Source organism: Triticum dicoccoides, chromosome 7A (assembly GCF_002162155.2).
Source record: "Triticum dicoccoides isolate Atlit2015 ecotype Zavitan chromosome 7A, WEW_v2.0, whole genome shotgun sequence".
Classification (NCBI taxonomy): Eukaryota; Viridiplantae; Streptophyta; class Magnoliopsida; order Poales; family Poaceae; genus Triticum; species Triticum dicoccoides.
The window spans coordinates 564,724,163-564,732,650 of NC_041392.1; the positions used below are offsets into that span (position 1 = coordinate 564,724,163).

At 44.2% G+C, this 8,488-nt stretch overlaps 1 long non-coding RNA gene across 2 annotated transcripts; it reads left to right on the forward strand.

Annotated features, from left to right (window-relative positions):
• Positions 1-5,438: 5,438 nt before the first annotated feature.
• LOC119327412 lies at positions 5,439-8,481 on the forward strand. Of its 2 annotated transcripts, XR_005158507.1 has the most exons (6): positions 5,448-5,615; positions 5,685-5,833; positions 6,681-6,797; positions 6,922-7,006; positions 7,642-7,701; positions 8,210-8,481. It is a non-coding gene; the product is annotated as an uncharacterized LOC119327412 (long non-coding RNA). The 2 variants fall into 2 exon arrangements; XR_005158506.1 differs by having other exon boundaries at positions 5,439-5,615; positions 6,922-7,701.
• The last annotated feature ends 7 nt before the right edge of the window (positions 8,482-8,488 follow it).

Consider the following 8,488-nt stretch of genomic DNA (forward strand, 5'->3'; position numbering starts at 1 on the left):
TGACTATTCAAGATTTGAATAATATAATCTGGTACAAAAACTTCAATCATTCAATATCATCATGAAAATCCAGCCAGTTTTGGCTATTAAAGATTTGAATACCTCATCGGTTGACAAGTAGATCCGGAGTTTAAATACCTGGCGGCTCTTGGCCGATGACGACTTAATGCGCATTCATTGTAAGATGGAATTTTTGTACCCCGGTGGCCTATAGCCCTTGAGAAAATCAGTAATTGATAACCCTTTTGAGACACCAATTTCAGTGATGAGCTTGGACTGAAGCATTTATATAAGTCATAGTTTTGCAAATCCTGCATAGAGTTTAAACAACATATGCCTTGGCGACTTAATGTCAAGAGCCAGGGCGGGTAACCACCCAAATGTAGTCTTACCCTGCACACAAGTAGATCACAAGTACCCTTGGCGGTTTGCCATAGGGAGGGTCATAATACCTCACATATAACCATTGTGATATTGAATTTGTACTACCGATTTACATGACCTGTTCAGTAAGGGTGATAACCCAATCCTTAGAAGCTAATGCTTCCACATAAATGATGATTGTCATAAGCTAGCGACTTATAGTCAAAAGTCAAGCCGGGTTAAGCATAAAACACTTATATAATTTTGAGATATAATCCAAAAAAGGTCTCAGGTCAAAACCAAAAGGGCCATTTGCATTTCTGTCCCTAACTCGAACCACCTAATCAGATATACCCCTAATTCAAAAGCCTACTCAAATTTGCCCCTCCACCGTTAGGTGCCCTTACAGAAATGTCCTTCTGCGCCGTTACCGTCTGGTCAAACAGCTTTGACCGTCATGAAAAAATAGAAACAAAATCTAAAAAATATAAAATTTTGTGAGATCGAAGATACTCATGTGCCCAAGGTGTGTGCAAATTTTCGGGCTATTTGGACATTCCAGGAGCTTGTGGCGAGGAAAATAGTTAATCTGCACGCGTGTGAATAGTAAATTTGAAATAAAATAGCAAGAAAATTCAAAAAAATATGAAATTTTTTGGCATCAAAGAGTCTTGGGTGCCCAAGGTGCTTGCAAGTTTTTGTGATCAAATGACATGCGAGGAGCTCTAACAAGAAAAAACAAAATAGTCATTTTTTCCCAAGGTTTTTCCTGAGCCAAATTTTGTTTTTTCTCCACAAGCCCCTCCAATTTCCAAACACATCAAAAATTTGCATGCAGCTTGCAGACCCAAGCCTCTTTGATGCCAAAAAATTTCATATTTTTTTTGAATTTTCTTGCTATTTTTTTGAATTTACTATTCACAGGCTTACATATTTATTGTTTTTCCTTTGACACGAGCTCCTGGAATGTCCAAACAGCACGAAACTTTGCACGCACCTTGCGAACCTGAGTATCTTTGATCCCACAATTTTCAGATTTTTTAGATTTTTTTGCTATTTTTTTCAGGACGGTCAAAGCCCTTTGACTTGCTTTGACCGGACGGTAACGGCACATAAGGGCATTTTTGTAAGTGCACCTAACGGCGGAGGGGCAAATTTGAGCAGGCTTTGAAATTAGCGGTAAATCCGAGAGCGGGCGCAAATTAGGGGCATAGATGTAAATGTCCCAAACCAAAATTGTTCGCAAAAAAGACTTTAAAAAATTTAAGGCTTCTGATTCGTATACAATCAGAAAACCGTTCCAAAGGGGTTGAGCTCAGATTTAAATACGATCATGTAGCCCCCAGTGGCTTTGGCGTTGCGCCGATCAAGAGGGTACCGACAGCTATGTTCTCTTTGGTTCGAATACGACCTATGTTTGAACAGGAAGCCCCCAAATGACCTTGAGAGGTTTTTAACGACCCTGATTCGAATAAGATCCAAGTCGGACCCAAAAGGGGTTAAGCTATGATTCGGATACGATCAAGAAGCCCCCTAGTGAGTTTGGCTTTGCGCTGATCAAAAGGGTTACGACAGCTATGTTCTCTTTGGTTCGAATACGACCTATGTTTGAACATGAAGCCCCCAAGTGACTATATATTAGTATTGCACCGATCAAGAGGGTACCGACATCTATGCTCGATGAGCAGAAAGCACCGAAGTGACCATAATAAGATAAGCCGTAAGGCAGGATACCTATGTTTGAACCGCACATCATGGCAGCAAGTTCTTTTTGGTAACCTTTAATTTTTCTTAGAACTCAAGTTTGAGAGAGATTAATTCTTTTTGAATCGGAACTTTAAACTGGATTTGAAAGCTTCAAAAATTTGTGAGGGACAAATTTACCTTGAGCCGGATTTTTAACCGGATTTGAGAGCTTCAAAAATTTGTGAGGGACAAATTTACCCTGGGCCAGCTTTTGAACTGGATTTGAGAGCTTCAATGCTTTGTGGGAGAAAGATGTCTATTGAACTGTATTTTAAACCAGAGTCCTTATTTTGAGCCGGAAATCTTCTGACGGCTTTTAAATTTTCATCGATCTAGCAGTAATCTCTGGGGCCCGGGTTATTTTTTCCTTCAATGACCCAGAGTTCTTGAATTCATTGAAACCGGCTAATTTTGCCGAGCCATACCATTGTAGCCCCCGAGTCTCAAGACGACTCGAGGAGTTGGCTTGAGATTCTCCATATTTGACCATAGCAGAAGGTATACATCATTGGTGTTGAGGTGACTGCGGTGGGTTATAAATGATCTCGTATGAGCCGTGTCAGCAGCTCGGCCAATGGTTCCTTCCAACTGGCTGTTTGAAGTCAACCAAACTGTAATGGCGGCGACTTGTGCACCTGCCCATTGAACCATCCAGTGCAGACGGCGGCTGATAATATATGATAATTTGCCTCCAATTTGTTGGAAGAAAACCGGGCTTCCCAAGTAGTGACTTACTCTTACCCAATAAACAGCTCATCCAGAAAAGGGTGGCCCTGTGTGTTGATGTAGACCAGGTCGTGAGAGACGGTCGGTAAAGACGACCGCCACATCAGAGGCGGCTCAGACGGATGAATCGGCCGCGGTGCTGTAAACCGGCGCAAGCGAGTCAACTGCGTCGTTTTGATGTAGTGAACAATTGTCCTGCATCAACAATATTGCAAACCAAGGCAAAGATAAACTGCTCTTTGACAAAAATAATATGTGCCAATAAAATATATTTAAAATGGATATCACCTGATGTGTCAGGCCAGAAATAATCCGCCATGAAGTTGATGATCACTAGGTTAGGTTGAAATCACTCGCGGGTGAGTCGGCCGCGGGAGCAGACAGATGAATCAACCGCAACATTTGTAAGCCGGTGCGGATGGGCGAGTCGTCCTCCTTGTTGTAAGTCGGCGTGGTCGCGAGAGACGGCCACGGTGTTGTAAGCCGGCGCGGTCGCGAGAGACGGCCACGGCGTTGTAAGCCGGTGCGGGAGACCGTTGAGTAACGACGACCACCTGTGCCAAAAGATGTTGGCGTGCCTCCGTCTCCGCGGTATAGTATCATTTTTTGTCATGAATAATTGCCTCGATGTGTCTTTCGGATAAAGTGACTACATAGCAATTCGATCAAATGATGGCCTTCACATCCGAACAAATCACCATGCATCCATCCAGTTTTTAAGTAAGCCACGCCCCTCAAGCAATGCATTGAACTTGGGTGTCCCTCAATAGCTCGGCGCGGCACGGGGCCAGCGACGCCCAAGACAGTAGCAACACCAGCGGAGGGAGCAGCGGGAGACACTCATTAGTGCTCATCAGTGCTCATCTGAAGCAGTAACAGCAGCCAAGGAAATTTTACAGTAGGGGCAGCTTAGCAACCTGGAGTTGAGGCCCAGCGCCGGCGGCTTAACAATGCCGGCGAGTGAAGACGACTGGGTGGCAGTAGTAATCGATGGCAGAGGAGCAGTAGCTCGACGGAAAAGGCGACCATGCACTGGTGCCGGCCGGCTGCAGACTTCTTGTTGACCTCGGCTACTCGGATCAACAAGTTTCGTCTAAGAAACTCCAATTTTCTTCACACAAATATCTTAATAGAAAACCATACATGTACGCATGGATATATTTTTTTTCCTTTTGCTTGATTGCTTTGCACTTGAAGTAGCAGCAGAGAGACCCGACCATCGTTTGGGGCGAGACCGGGCGCGACTCGGCGTTGACCCGCCATAGAGGAGGCGGCTCTGCGCGCGACTCGGCCACGAAGCATAATCCGGGTCGCAGTTGATTGAGTCATGTCCGAGTCCTTGCTATATTCTTTTTTCCTTTCCTTTTGTCTTCACGTGATGATGAATCTGTTGTAGTACTCCTTCCAGTCCACGCTCGCGCATAATCTTCGGGTGCTCTGTAAGCCTCCGCTCCTTTTGTTGATTTTTAAACCAGTGCAAGTACGATTAGCAGCACTTTCAACACAACTTGGTTCGCATGAGATGTAGTAGTAGTACCACTTTTGCCTCGGGACTTGGTTCATCAGTAGATTATGTGCAGAGGCGTGGAGCAACGAACACAACTTGACGGATTGGTCAGAATAACTACAACGAAAGATTTCCTGTCCGTCTCAAGTAACCTGCGATTGATGGATCGCGGAACACTGCCACCACCAGAAAAAACTCTCATCACGGACTCGGCTGCAAAGGCGGCGGCTCACGGTGCAGCCCTAAATTTTTCTTTAACTCTTTAACTTCATAGATCAGAAATCTAGTCTGACGAACTTGAAACTGACGCAGATCCTTTCAAACCGTCTTTCTTCAGACGAAAATTCGCGAACCTCTCGACCCTGAGAGAGATCCCTTCAAGAACTCAACACCACCGTGCGCAAGCCCCATGGTGGGCGCCAACTGTCGTGGAATTGTCACGGCAGATGTCCTTAGTGTGAGGACTTAGTCGCGAGGCCAACACACCTATGTGGTAGCTTGAGAGGGGTTGAGCAGAATCGAGAGACGCAACACAAGACAAGGGTTGAGACAGCTTCGGGCCCCGAGAAACATCATCCGGTAATAACCCTACATGCTGTTTGTGGCTACGTCTCATTATGATCATGAGGGAGTCACTACAGGAATCAGCTAATTTGCCGTCAGTACTGCACTTTGCCGTCAGCTTTTCATCGTGGCAGACGACAAAGACATACTTTGCCGTCTGTGGCTGACGGCAAAGGACAACCGATGTCAAAGACATACTTTGCCGTCTGTTTTTGTTTTGCTGACGGCAAAATCATACTTTGTCGTCTGTGTTTCTTCCAGCTGACAGCAAAGACAGATGTTAGCTAACGGCAAAGATTCAAAGACGGCAAAATGTATGCAGGTGACGATGGGAAAACGGGAGCCCGTCTTTGCCGTCTGTGCGTACTGGGGCTGGCGGCAAAGGCCATATGGGCCACTGGGCCTTGGCGCTCTAGCCCACCAGCCTAGCCGGCTGAGGAGGCAAAGCCTCTGCCCGACCCGACCCTCACCCTCTCTCTCATTCTCTCCTCTCTGCCCGATTCCCCTGGTCGCCTCCCCCCACGCCGGCCGCCGCCAGCCCGAAACTCTAGCTCCCTCCCTCCCTCGCGCGCTCAGATCCGCCCACCCTCCCTCCCTCTTTGCGCTCAGATCCGCCCTCCCTCCCTCAATCTTCGCGCTGGAAACCCTAGCCGCCGGGCCATGGTGATAGACGGCGACGACGACGACGGTGGCTACCTTGACGACGGCGGTATGGTGTTACTCCCCCATCTCTTCTCCGACTCTTTCTCTGATCCCCCGTCTCTCGTCGTCTCTGTAGGTGCGGCCAGCAGCAGAAGCACCACCATGCCCTCCCTTCCTCCAACCCTAGCGATCGGGCCATGTTGGCGGCGGCTAGATCCGCGTCGGGACAGGACCTGCTTGTGCTCGTGAGGAGAGGCACGCCATGGAGCAGCTCGTCAAGGACAGGTCCGACCCTTCCCTTCCCTTCATTCTATGCAGTTAATCCAAGGGTTATATGTTCTATATTGGAGTACTCTGCATTCAAATTATTTCCTATGTTATACTATGAGATTGATGTTCTTAAAATATGTATTCTCAATAATAGTACAAAATACATGTCTGTGCTCCCATGGATCCAGGAAGTATAAGATGAACTCGATAATCTCCAATTGGTTTCATTATTGCTGTCCCGGTCCTCATGAGCGGATAATCTTTCTACAACGAGTAGATGGGGCTACATGGTTTGGGTTGCTCTGCAGAACTGGAATAGTTTTCCGATTACACACTTTATCAGAACCGAGACACGGGTAGGCTCTGGGTTGTGCCATCACATTAGTGAAAATAGATGTACAATGCCAATTAGTATTTTGTTTGTTGCTTCATCATACCTCATAGACTTTCAGGTTTGGTATTCTTGCTTTTATGATATACTTAATGATTGAGGAAGGATCTATGCGATCAAAACAGATGCCTTGTTCTCATTGATGTCATGATATGCTGTGAGGCAATTCCTTGCCATTGGCCATGTTAGGTCATTATTATCTATGCACGTAGGAGGCTTCTGTTTTTATATATATTTATGGGCTGATTAATTATGGGCTTTGGGGTTAGTATCCTTTTGGAAAATGCACTATATTTCAATTCCTGTTTTGTATCATTCAAGATTCTTCCTTTGATGTTATTTTGCTGCTGGTCACGCTCCTAATGGCATTTGTTAATACATGTATCCATGGTTTTCTTGTGTTATAATTTATCTTTCCTACAGCCAACACATTTTTTCTCTTGGCCGACCTGCTACTTGCATACATGACAGATATGCATCCATGGTGAAGTTACTATATAAGTATAGGGTCAAGCACTGCCCCGACATACATCCTATTTTGAGTTTTTCCTCAAAGTCCCATGGCCATGTTGCTGGTAGAGTTGGAAGGTATATACTGCTATGATCTTACTTCTATATGGCCATGTAAACATCACTGCTTTGCACTTTTTTGATAAACCGGTATATGAGTTTGTAACTTCTTTCTCTTCTCTCTTGAACTGTTTATTTGCAGCACTGCCCTTGATTTTGAAATTGGAGAAGGAAGATGGATAACAGAGTTCAGTACAGTAAGGATGCTCTATAATATAGGAATCCAGGTGAATATTCTTGCTTCTAAGGTCTCCTGTGTTGGATGTGTTCTCAGTTTGCCTCTTTATTTCTCCTTTTGCCTCTGCACTACCCAAAACTTTATTTATTTATCTCCTTGAGTGAAATAATAATAGAAGATAGTATTAACTACTGATTCAAGCAGTAATGGGTATGAAGCAAATGACTCTTGCATATGTTCACTGTTTGTCCAATACAAAAGCTAGAATATGAATTGTTGCGACAAAATTGCAGTTGATACTATTTGATAACATGCAGCACAACAACCATGGATTGAAGATCATGTAATCTTAGTCTACTTTTCATCTCATGCAACAGTTTCACTAGTTTGTGTATGATTCGTGTTGCATGTTATTACATAACAAGTTATCTTAATATTCTTATTTGTTTTACTATTTTGAAAGTTTTTCTTTGGGCCTCTGATTTCTCAAGATTTAGATGATAAGGGGGTGTCTTATTCAGTGTGTGAAGTGCTTGACAAGTTTATATGTTTGAAAAAAATGGCTTTGGTATGATGAATGATGCTCTCGAGTCCGAATCTATTTGATACGATGCATTTCTAAGTCTGAACCTTTTTCCTTTTTGGTTAATTGCTACGGGTGGGCGCTGTCCATGAACAAAATAGACAAGGACAATGAGCAATACATGACCCCACGGCCGAGCCGATGACCAACCACCAGGGAAGGTCGATCCCTCCCTCTCGACTATGTTTTATTTCCCCAACTTATGCATGCTCTGCTCTGGTTTGTATTCTTGTGGTTGATATACTGCTTGATTGAATTGTATGAGGCCACTAGGTTCCTCTCATGTTGCTCTTTTTCCTGATGAGCTGTTGTACATGTATGTGGCTAGTTCAGATTTGGTTCTAACAAATATTTAATTTGCTCCTGCTGCTCTGCATGTAAATACTTGCTCCTCTTTTGCATGTCATGTTTGCTCCTACTAAATGATGTGTACTAGGAGCTGTTCATGTACTAGGAGGAGCTGTTTTACATGTCATATTTATTCCTATACTAGGCTAGTTCAGATTTGGTGTCAATAGGTTCTTGTCTATTAGGATGATGTTATATGCTTGACAAGTTTATTTGACTGACAAAAAATGCCTTTAGTATGATGAATGATGCTCTCGAGTCTGAATCTATTTGATATGATGAATCTAAGTCTGAACCTCTTTCTTGTTTGGTTAATTGCAGTGTACATGTGAATAAGGGATGGAGCAGCAACGTTGATTGGTTGCACGGAGCTACAGTCAACCTGATGTGGTGTTTTAATCTCCTTGACATAGAGAGTAGTTGTGTGTGGTTTCCTTTCAAGTAGCATAGTTGGAGTTTAGCATGTGTGTGTAGAGCTGATGGTCATGAGGCTAATTCCGGGAGTAGTACATGACTGGAAGATGCCCAGCTAGATGTGATACTTTGTGATGGTTTAATCTACTTTGTGATCTCATATGCAACACTTTGTGATACCCTATG